Source organism: Agelaius phoeniceus, chromosome 8 (assembly GCF_051311805.1).
Source record: "Agelaius phoeniceus isolate bAgePho1 chromosome 8, bAgePho1.hap1, whole genome shotgun sequence".
Lineage (NCBI taxonomy): Eukaryota > Metazoa > Chordata > Aves > Passeriformes > Icteridae > Agelaius > Agelaius phoeniceus.
The window spans coordinates 18,261,052-18,273,479 of record NC_135272.1 but is presented as its reverse complement, the minus strand read 5'-3'; the positions used below and the strand labels follow the sequence as shown (position 1 = coordinate 18,273,479).

Here is a 12,428-nt window from a genome sequence, read left to right as displayed (position 1 = left end):
TATTGAAGCAAATGAAGGATTCACTATTTACCTCAGTGGAGCTGAAATCTCATACTAACATTCAAAGAAAAGAAACCATCAGTCATAAAAAAAGACATATTAAAAAGATAAGTCAAATTAATCAACATTTTTCTCATCAGAGGCTTCATACAAGAGTTGGTTGAGCAGGCTTTAAATGGTTTTAAATCCTGCTCTTCTTCAGGAGCTACCCTGACTACAAACATTCAGAATACCTTAGTATTACTGGAAAAACACCAGGCACAGTTGCCCTTGATAAATACAAAACAGGGGTTAACAACAGATCACCCATGGATCTATAGCTCTAATCTGCATTTTTATGTATACCTATTTGTCTTTGTGTCTCTTTATGCAGAATTCTGTGAGGCCAACAACAGAAGAGAACTCCTTTGTTGAAAGTTTAAAGTTTTCTTCAGTGAAAATTGCTAGAGCCCATTCCTTCTGAAAAACATCCAAATATTAAACAGGACATTTCCTTCAGCAAGGCACAAATGTTCCACCCTACCCACACCAAAACTGCACAGAAGCAGCATTTCTGGCATCTTCATATTGCTATGTTTAAAATACTCTTTTAGCTTGATGTTATAATAGACAGTCCAATTCCCAGGGCTTTGATACCTGCACTCTTAGCAAACCTTTGCCCAATGTTTTTATTAACTCAATTTAATGGAACCTTTTTTATGGTGACCTTAAGAATTTAATAACTCTGCAATGCAAGGACAATACCACCTGCAGGCTCTTCTGGGATTAAACTGTGGTAGTTCAATATGTCTGCAGGAACACAGAAAAGAAAAGCAGAAAAAATGTCAGGAACTGCACAAATCAGTCACTCATTGCTGAAGTTGGGAATTATGCCTGGTTATGGTGTCCTGCTCTGAGATGTGACATAAAGCTCTGCATCTGATACATGCTGCAGCCTACTTAATGCTGCTTAATGGTATTAATCTAGCTTTGATCATGTCAGATATGCTGGCAATTTTCAATTCCAGAGTGGCTTCCTTTCTGACAGACACTCTGCATATCTTACAGATACAATCAATATGTTATTAGTCAACAACCTGAGAAGAGGCACATAAATTAATCCTTTTCTGTCAACCCAGCAGTTTGTACCTGAGTGAAACCTCACCTTTGCAGTATGCGTGAGACTGATCTTAATCCAATTAGGGTAAAATGAACTTTTTTTTTCTATGGCACTCTCCATCTATGTTAACTCAACCCCCTGAAGACAGCTGCTCTGAGGAAATAACTTTATGCTTGACCTTTTATGGGCAAGGTTAAAATCAGTATAGATACATATATATGCAAGGAAAGTCAATAAGTTTGCTCTCTCTCAATTCCTCCTTTAACCTCCTCTAGCACCTGTAAAATCATGCCAGGGAACGCTGCTGATTTCAAAGTGACAGGGATGTATTTATTTTACTTGCATAAAGGACTCTGTCACTTCAGCTTAACACTGAATACAACATGTACCTTTGTTTTGCTGAGGGGCAAATTAATACAGAGTGACAGCCCTGTCTGTAGTATCATAGAATTTGACAAGTAGAGGATGTTAACAGCCTACAATATGCAAAACAAATAATTTCTTCTCTTTGTGATAGTTATCAGATATAATGCCAACAACCATTAAGGAAACAAGCCTTGCTTGGTGCTATTATTTCTCCAGTAGGAACTACAGGAGAGAGGATGGAGCTAGAGTGGATTTGAGCCCATTTTGATGGTGGTGGAATAGGGTGCATTTCTGTGCTAATGATGCAGTGCATGCTGGAGGGGGTCCTTAGCAAGGCAGCATTTAACTGATTCCTTTTTATCAGTTTTTCTCACAACAACATGGAATATCATGGCTATGATTACACTTCTTTCACCTAAACTTCCTCTAAATATCTCCCTGGACCACACCTAACTTCCCTGTGTTAAAATTAGCTGACTAAACCCCACCCTGTCCTGCTGACTAGGCAGGGCAAGGAGGGTACATGGAAGCAGGCTCAACACAGGACTCCTGTGCTGCTCCCTCAGCCTGAGCTCTTGATTGCAGCCAGGAACAGAAAATAACACAGAAAAAAGGCTGCTGCACACTGCAGCACACCACAGCCTTCTCCTGGGAATCCCTGTGTGTCCCATTCCCTCACTGGCCATTCCCACTGCTGTCCATGCACACCTTGGGACAGGGAGCAGCTGTGTAACACTGCCTCTGTCCCTCAGCCCTGCCTAGGTCAGCACAGGAAGTGCCAGCATGTCAGAAAACAGCTAAAGAAAAAAGAATCAAAACCTTTACTTTGTGAAGTTCAATGGGTACCAGTCTCTTTTCCAGTCTGGATTACTTACATATAACGTTATGCCACTAACAGACAAAAACCAAAAACAAAGCCATACAAAAAGCTTGGTCTCTGAAAACTTTTCAAGGCAAAGAAGATGAAGAGAAGACTGCTATTTCTCTATAGAAAACATGTAATTTTTGATGTCATTAATGGGCACTGCAGTAGAGATATTACAGTCTAAAAATCCACCCAACTTGTTTCTGAACCACTGCTTTTAGCCTCTATGCTTAGCCATATGTAATTCCAACAATCATTTTGCCTTGCTTAGACTTCAGCATTTTTATTCCAACTGAGACTTTAGAACTGAGATTTATTCTACTTGATTTCTTTTGTTGCAATCTAAAACAAGTAGCTTAATTAAATCAGGAAAGCCTTATTTTCCAGCATAATTAGAAATGATAAAATAATTTTATCAAACTCTCAAAAGTAAAAATAGCTCTGAATAAGGCAAAGCAAAGAAATCTGTAGGGCTAAAGTCCTGAGGAGTTATGGATGAATAACATACACATAATAGTGAAAACTCACATCCCATCACAGCATCTTGGTGCCCAGTTCCAAACCTTTAAATCATCATAGCATGCCTGTGCTGTGACAGGATAAGAACACCATTCCAGGTTGGAGCATACTATTTGTCCAGCTAACAACTATTTTCATTTCCTCATTAACAGTATACCTACATGTGTAACTATGTCAAATGCTGCCTGCACAGCTCCTTCTCTAGACAAAACTGTGTTGTCAAATTCAGTTCTCAAAAACACCTACCAGAAAAAGACTCACATCCCCCTGGCACCAAGTGTCACACCATGAAGGACAGGAAAACACAGAGATGAGATGAAAGCAAGTGTCTTTGAAGAAATATTTCCTAAAGGTAAAATTGCATGCCTCTCTTTTTCCTGAACTTCCTAATCCCAATAAACTTCTTGGCAAGTTGTTCTGTGGATGGTCTCAGGCAAGAAGAAGCAAGTTCACCATCAAAGCAAAGTTCTACTTATCCCATTGTCAAAAGGCTTTCCATACCCAAAAACTACAACTTCAAGGAAGAAATAATTGTTTGGCAATGTTCTAGACAGCTTAAAAAGAGAGAGGAGCTGCATAACTAAAAGCTTTGTGTACAACAAACTGTCAGAAGTGCTGCTGAGTATCTGATTCTAATCAATGGTGGCAGTGATCCCTGCCTGACTTGGTGAATTTTTCGGTTCCTGACATTGTCGATCATATTCACAAATATCTCCTGCAACCATGGAACTAAACTACTGTTTCCAAGAGTCTTTCATGGCACAAAAATACTACCTGCATATATATTTTCACATACAGATTGATATTAATGGGATTAACATTTGATTTTACACATAAACACACCTATGGCCACAGCTCCCAAACAGCAGCAGTCAGCAGTTCACAAGGCGATGGTGAATAATTAGGAATACTTACACATGCAGAAAGAGGTTTATTCAGAATACCTTTTCCTTCTAGTGGGATGCTAATGAAATATATGATAAAAGCAGTGTTGATATTTCAAAATAGCATGTAAGTAAGCACAGTAAAATTAAGAAATGAAAACAAACCTAATTGCAATACGGCCAAATCAAAAGATTAATTCTCTAACCTGCAACACAGGCCCTTTCATGCTGCAAGGTGTAAAGTTTGGTTGCAAGATCATTTTTTTTTATTGCAATAGTTTCTTGCTTATTGTTTGAAGAAAGACTGACCTTGGTATTTTGGTACAACAGAGGTACTCAATCTCTCACCACCAAAATGCTGTGCTCCTGTCCTAGCAGGAAACTCACTGAAATATTTGTTTAGTATCAAAAAGCAGCTTGGGTTTTTTTTCTACACAAGATACTTTCCACCTTTTATCTTTAAGTGCACCTCAGACTAGAATTGGGAGTGTTTTGTAATTGGAATAAAGACTCTGAGAAGTACTATCATGCACTGAAGAAAACCGAGAATCTGAAGTACTTTCAAGTCAAAAGCAAGTTTTAATAACATATAAATTAAAATACTCTACAAGCAATAACAGAGAATTAAAAGATGGAGGGCAAAGAGTAGTCATGTAATGAAATGGTTATTTCTTACCTAATAAATGGAATGACAAGTAACACAGTGAGAAATGCATTGTAACAGTTTCATAGTTGTATTTTTAAAAACACTATTCACCATGGCAGAGCTGTTGCAAATCTTAAAAGATTTCAGGAATCCTGGGTTTCTCCCCAGATACTTTTTCTGTCTCATAGATGAAAAAGTTAAGTATTCCAAATCTTAGAAAAGGCAATTTTTGCCCATTTACACTTGAGAACTATTAAACACAACACTTTATAGAGGAAAAAGAAGACACACACAACCATGCCTGCATCTCCTTGGAGATAGCCAAGGCACAATGGACTAGGTCTCAGGAAGGGCACTACCACATTATTGCAAGCTTCAAAACTCAACAATGACTTTTTTATTAATAATTTCAAACCTTGTCTTAGGTTTTTCATCAAGAATGAAGAACAATTAAACTCTATCTTTTCCCTAGTGGCATTTAGAACTTTTACTGAAAATTTCTGATTTTGCTGTGTGCCCAGTAAAGAAAAAAAAAAAACAAAAAAAACCAAAGAAATATGCTTAACCTTTTCTTTCATTTCAGTTCACAGCTTCTCTAACAAGGTTACTGGAAGCATTCTAATATCTGAGCCTATGCCTCTGACATGCAATAATAAAGTATTTTGTTTATATACTACTTGAACCCAAGTAATGCATAGAAGAAATCACAGTTCAGCCAGATCCTCTACTTTCTTATATTTAGTTTAGTTTGATTAAATGCTCATGAAACTTCTGACTCCTCCAATGGGGCAGTACTGGGTAGATGTAACATGAAGATTACCACACTGATTTTTACAGGGACTGATAATCACAGTTGCGAGGAATGACTTGGTCTTAATTCTTAAGGTGTTTTAATTCACTGCAAAGAAATACTGTTTGAACTGTGGTTCTCTTTCCCATTTCCTCCCGTCTCTCATTTAAAAGAGACTGATAGAAAATATAATGAAATATTGACAAGAAAGTAAAACAAAAAAAAGTAGAGGGGGGGGTAAAGGAAAACACACAGGGCTCAAGAAAAGCAAATTATTTAACATGGGAAATCTTACTTATATTTGCTTTGGTTGTGTGCATGGCTTTTACTTTCTCTATAAAACCATCTTTATTGCAACACATGGGTTTTCTCACTTTTCCCCTTCTGATTCTCCTCCCCATCCCACTGGCAGGGCAGGGAGTGAGCAGCTCTGGGGTGTTTAGCTGGGCTTAAACCATGAGACCTACTCAGGATCTAACCAAAACCACACCTGTTGCAAAGCCACTGCTCACACTGAAACAAAGCCTAGCTGCCAACAAATAAAATGTGCAGCCTCACACTGCACAAAGAAGTAAAAAGCCCCAAATCCAGATATTAGTATGTGTCTCTCTCCCACTCAGTCCTAATTAAATATAATCTTAATAAAGAAAAAAATTTGAATCACAGAATATAGCATTTCAGAAAACAATATTATTGTTTCATATAAAATGCAGTGACACTGCCTCAAGCAAAAGTAAAATCTATTTCCAATCACAAGTCTAAAGGAGAAGATAATCACTCTATGTCAGCAGCACTCAATTAATTCCTCCTCAATAGAAGCATTTCAAGAAGCTTAAGTGAACTATTTGCTAAAGAATAACAAACTGAAACATGGTATCTACCCTTCCTCATGAGTTGCGCTAACTGCATTAAAAAGGAATAAATAAACCCTGGAAACCTTGAAGAATGAAACAAAATCATGTCAAGAAATTTAATAACCAGCAATTAACCCAGTTTTCAATCTTGTTGAAAACTTTAATGTTTTTCCATCGTGTACTCTGAAATGGTACTACCAACTTTTTTGTTAGTAATAAAAATTCTTCAAAAAAACCCAGAGAACCACCAGATCAGTTTCTGATATAGGAGTTGCAAGTGAGAGCATATTCTGGACAGTTTAGAGCTGATCTGCCAGGAGCACACCCTGGAAAGGTGCTGAGGTCTTGCCTTCCTCAGCCTTCGAGCGTTCATGTAACAAAGTCTCAACAGCGGTGCTGGATGAAGCCTTGCCACTGAAAGAGAGCTCTTCATCCTTCATTCTGCCTTCAGAACTTATTTTCCCTTTATAAAGACCAGCTGAAATACCATCAGTAGCTTAGAAATTGCTGGGAGTAATGCTAGAACATTCCGTAATGAAAAACCACTTTGTTGTCTGGGACACTGGGGCAGAGTTTGTGTCACAGCACTGTTCAACTAAGCCCCACAGAAACAAGACCTGCATGGGCTCAGGGCTCCCAAATGGAGTCTGAGCATGTAAAACAATTTGTTGTGTCTTGGGATCATGTTTTAACCCCAAGTCAGTATTTTAAAAACATTTCAGCTTAATTTAGAGTCAGGTTTTTTCTTATCCAGGTGAGTTATTTGTATGAGCATTCTCTTAGCTGCCTATCTGTAAAGGGCAGGAGAAGGATCTACCTCACCTGACTTCTGATCACTGCCCCCCGTGCTGATCATTCCCTGGCAGCTCATGGAGGGACTGGGCAGCTGATCTGTGCTAGAATTCAATTTTGAATAAAATGGATAACTGCATGGGACACTAAAACCCAGAGTTGCTGATGTACAGATGCCTTTGCTTAGACTGATGGGTCCTACCTTCCTCACCCAAATAAACCTGATATTTTGGGAATACAGCACTAAGGTACAGAAGGTCACCTAAGATACAATTTGAATAAAGAAGATTTGTTTTGCTGTAACTCTGTAACTCTCATTATAATTATTCAGATTACTAAAATTACTTGAAAATCAAGAGACAAACTAATGGCAAATGTCCAAAGTTAAATCACAAGAAAACACCTGCTAGAAACTGAAGTGCAAGAAGATGCAGATCAATCCAAAATGGATGGCAGAAGGAAAGAAAGAAGGCTCAATGGTCTTCTCCATCTGTTTTGACAGCATAAGGTCAAGAAGGTCAGAAAACAGGCAAGAACAAACAATTTTTCTCTTTCTCTTCCACTCATCTTTTTCCCTTCTACTACACAGGTTCATACTTCATCATTTTCTGAGGCTAACAAAATTTCAGTTTTTGTGTACTCCTAATGAATTTAACATGACATCATCACACCAGAACTCCAACATTTTCTGCTGTAGTGTGCACTTTTCCCAGGAGTGATTCTCAAGGATAGGTCAAACCCACAAGATTTCATCAAGTTCTCTCAGCAGAAATGTCAGCATATTATTACTGACCAGGAAAATTTATAGCAAAATAAATATCTCAAGGGTAATTTCTTGTGCTATTAAGCAAGAGAATATTATTTTCAACAAGAAGGCTGATGTGACAAAATACAGTTACAGAATTACATAATGAATGATATGAAGTCTCCAAAAAGATGTTTAAAGAAGTGACCCAACTATCAGTGTTCTTGACATGCCAGAGAATATTCCAGAGCAAGCATTTGATATGCTAAAATGTTTAAAACAAATTTTTTATGGTTTATGTTATTATTGAAAATTTGAAGCCAATTAGCAGTGAATGAAATGAGAAACAAAATTCCATCTTCCTGGTAAAAGAAACTGATTACTTTTCTACATTCCTTTCTAGGAAGGATAATGATTTTTGAAATAAAAGTGCAGTTCAGAGCATTCTGCAACAAACTGTGGACTACAAGATGTCTCCTAAAAAATACTTTATTATTGAAATAAAATAAGAGAAATTTTTAAATTTCTTCCTTATACATGTAAATCATGCTAATATATGCCTGGCAGGGGAAAAGAAAAGTAAATAAAGTACTATTTTATATGTAATACAGGCTTATCATAAAGATTTCCCACAGTGTTTTCCAGATGCTATCAAGGCACACAGAGATAAGCATCCTTTGATCACGGTACTTGTCAGCCATCTGTTCAACTGCCATGTGCAGCAGCAGCTCAAACACTGCCCCGCTCCTCGGATTCCCCTTTCCTTCCACAAACACCTCAGCACATGAGAAACTCAGAAAGGAAGCACTGCTCAAAATGTTTAAGCCAGATTTGATGCTTCAAATGAATGGAAGAGTTGGAGTTAGAAGGCAGATCTGAAGGCCTGCAAAGACCAGCTTCAAAGTGTGATCAGGTTACTCAAGACCTTGCTCAGGCAAGATTTTTACAACTGCAGGGTTGGAGTTTCCACATTCTCTCTGGGCAACCTGTTCCAGAGCATGACCTATTGGCATCTTACCTTACAGTTTAAAAAATTCTAATTTCCAATGATTTTCCTTTATTTCTACCTATGCATTTTACAATGTTCTAGCACTACTGGAAAAGAAAATTAAAAAGGTGTCAATAAAAGCTATCATGACACCATAGACAAGTGTGAAAATCTTAGGTATAAAATACACATCAGAACACCCATGTTTATTCATTTCATTTCAACATGCTATTATATCAGTGGCCTACACTGATCTTTACCATCTCTTTTTCTTGCTTCAAATGTCAGATACTACACTGCAAGGAATTTGGTTTATTTGGTTTGACAGACACTGGAAAAAGACTCAGCAAATGGACAGCTGATTTGCAAAGACTAAAAAAGCCTCCCAGCTTTATCTGATTGAAAGTTTCTCTGATGATCAAAATTTAGGAGGGTAATACAAATAATTTCTCTGACAGTGACCTAGTAACACACTCAAGTCTGCTGTGAGCTATTGCTCCCAATAATGTGGTCAGCACACGACTTGAAATGTTCCTTCAGTAACCACATGCCCAGATGCCAAACCAGTTTTTATACCCTGGGTTCTCTTAGAACTCTCTCTCTGTGAATTATCCTGCTCAATTCAAAAATATCATAAGGGCACTAAAAAGGTGGGAAGATGTTATAAGTCCCTAAAAATGGGCAGTGCAAAGAGCTGGGAGCTGACAATGACACCAACAAACTTGGGCAGAGCAGTGGGTGTCCCATCTCCTGCAGAGAAAAGCATCTTGAAGAGGAAGCAGATGTACATTTTTCCTGGTTGCTACAGAGAAGGGCAAGAAAATGGCCTCATCTCCTGCCCTGAGGAGACTCTGGCATAAGGAGATTAGCAGCCCTTAAAATTAAAGGAAGGCATTTGATGCATGGTGGTTCATTTTCTGAAAGTGAGAATATATCTAAAATTCTTATTTCTTTTGAATTGTCCAAAACTAATAGCTGCTTTCCAAATTTTGTTTAGAATTTGCTCCTTTTGCCTTCAGCTTCATCTTATTTTTGAAATGGTGGATTCTTTGGTGAGTTACAATGTGTACAAGGTAAAGAAATTCAAATCTTGATTAGAATAGTAGAGCATCTACCCTACTAGCTAGTCACAAATACTTCTGAATAAGTCATAATAAATGCTCAATTTTCCCAGAGAGAGCATATACTCCTGTTTCCTACTTCTTCTATCAATGCCAGATGATAATTCTTAAAACCATCCAATGTTGATTTATATAATCCTTCAGATCTCTTCCAACCCCCTCCAGTCCTAACCATTATATGATTCTATGAAATACTGCAAGGCAGCAGCTCCCTCAGACAAGAAATATCCTGTACAGTGGTCATGCTTATGCCATTAATCTGTTTTGGTTTTTTTTAAGTTTTGAAGGACTATCACTTCCCAGCCACATCCCTATGCACACAGAAGTGTTTTGGTGTGGGGTCAGAATAAAACAACAGGACAGTTCAAACCTGAAGGGATGCTCAGGTCATGAGTCTTCAGACACGGCACCATGACCAATGAGCATTATAATGTGCCTGATTTAAACAAACCCCAAACCTGAACTAACTCTAGAAACCTGGTTCAGCATTTTTATAGCTCCTATTCTCCTTTTAATCTAAATAAAATGAGAGATTAATTTGTGACTCAGGAAATTACTTGATCTCAGAATTCTTTGCTCAGATTCTTCTCAGAGTCATCTCTCACATTTAGCCTTCTATCTCTCTCACCTTCATGTCACACCATATGCTTTCTACAAACTCACCTTTCTTTACTTATCTTAAGAGTGATAAAGTTCTGGAATGGTCTGCCCAGGGAGGTGGTAGAGTCACCATCCCTGGATGTGTTAAAAAAAGACTGGATGTGGCACTCAGTGCCATGGTTTAATTGAGGTGTTGGGGCATGGGTTGGACTCTATGATCTTGAAGGTCTCTTCCAACCTAAAGATTCTGTGATCTTCTAACTGCTTCTGTGCTATTGCTAATGCAAATTGACTGCCAAAGCCCACATGAACATTCTCACTCTTTTCCCCTGTCTCTTCTTTAAGAGTTTCATATTATTACTTTATCTTACACTGATTTTTCAAGAGCCTTTAGCTCATTCCCTTGGCAAAAATGCTCACATTTTGCCAACAGTCAACAAACATTGACACAGAACTGCTTTCAAATGAGAAAGGGCTTACCAGGCTGAAGGAAGGACTTTGTGGTTGGATTTCCTGGTTTTCCAGCCAATTTCCATGACTAGATTATTGCAAACTGGTTGTTTCTTCTCCTGCTTTCCCTCCTCCATATCTAAGATAAGAGAAGAGCATACATAGTTTTCTCCTGATAATAGCAAGATTGTTGTTTCTCTGGGGGTTAAATACTTGAGTACTTTGGATTTCTTTAGTAAGAAAATGAAAATTTCATTCCTTTAAAGCTCGTGGATATGTAAGATTTTCTGACTATAAATGTGTCAGGTGCAGATTTATCCAGACAGGAGTGACTAAGAAGCTGCTCTTTACTCTCTTCTACCTGCTGTATTACTTAGCACAAATAAAAAGACAAGTGACCACACAGTAGGTCTGCAAGCTGAACTAATGTGCTTCACTGCCTCTAATCTCCCCAATTACTGCTGAATTTTCAGTCAAGAACCATGACTGATTTTATAACTCAAATACCATTTTATTTTCTTTAGTTCTTATATAACTGTGGTTATTTATTCTTTGGTACTTGAGAGTCATTTTTCAGTAAAATCAAAAGAGCAAACTGAACATATTGCCAGTAATCCAGTGCAAAAAAATCATAGCATTAATTTAATGAGAGCCCTGCTATTCATTTGGCAAATGAGAGAGTGGAGTGGCAGTGATATTATGTAGAGCAGGGACCAGTCTGAGATGAAGTGGCAAAGAGCAGCTTAATGTAACTCACTGATAAAACTGTCACTGATCTTGCTCTCTATCTGGGATTCCAAGAGAAAATGATGGGAAAGACATTCTGTGCCATTAATGATAACTGAGTAAAATGTGCCAATGAGAGATAATAATACACCTACATGACACAGACCATTAAGCAGCCAGTTACAACAGTCTCAAATAACACAAACAAATGAAAATAACACTTACGGTCAAACCCTTGTCTTATTAAGCTGTTGAATGGTTTTCAGAATAATTAATATGACCTGGAACTTATAATTCAAAAATTTAAACTACTGTTCTGTTTTCCCCTAGTTAATAATTATTTAATACAGCAATGTCAAGATGTGCAACAGTAACAAGCAGAACTGTGCTGAAGGAAAGGCTTTTGGCTGTAATTCCATCTGCAGAAACAAACAGAAAGGACTTCCACCCCATGAAAAGCCACTGCCAGTGTGTTCTCCCAGGTATGTAAATAAAATTTGCTTTGAGGTTAAAGCAAAGATGAACAACATTGAAAAGCACAAGAGTGAGAAATATCCAGAGCACCCATATTTATCCTCTTCCCACTGCACTGGAGAGGTGCATGAATATATTTTGCTCTATTTTTAACTTCTTCCCTAAATAGCAAGTACACCACACTGTGAAATATGGGGTACACTTGTCCTTTCTGCACATATATAGGGCTGATGCAAGAGCTGGCTGAAAGAATTTAGAGGCACCATGGTACTGGTCACCTTTCTTATGTCCTTATGGGAACTTCAGGTTCAATCACAGGAAGGAAAAATAAAGAGTTCTTGAAGATATCCTTGAAGGCATGTGATGGCCACTTCCACATGCAAATCCACATGAGAGCTGTGTGCACCATGAGTATTGCACCCTCACATTCTATACCCATTATGGGCACTCAGATGAGAGTGTTGGCAGGACCACAAGTGCCCTCTGGGAGGACAGGAGGACAGAGTCCT

At 38.1% G+C, this 12,428-nt stretch overlaps 1 long non-coding RNA gene across 1 annotated transcript in view; it reads right to left on the bottom strand.

Annotated features, from left to right (window-relative positions):
* The window catches only part of LOC143694700 (uncharacterized), a 120,174-nt gene that overhangs the window by 51,666 nt on the left and 56,080 nt on the right, over window positions 1-12,428 (bottom strand). Inside the window, exon 4 of the long non-coding RNA XR_013183354.1 lies at window positions 10,750-10,858. This is a non-coding gene — a long non-coding RNA (uncharacterized LOC143694700). The remainder of the gene's footprint in view (window positions 1-10,749; window positions 10,859-12,428) is intronic.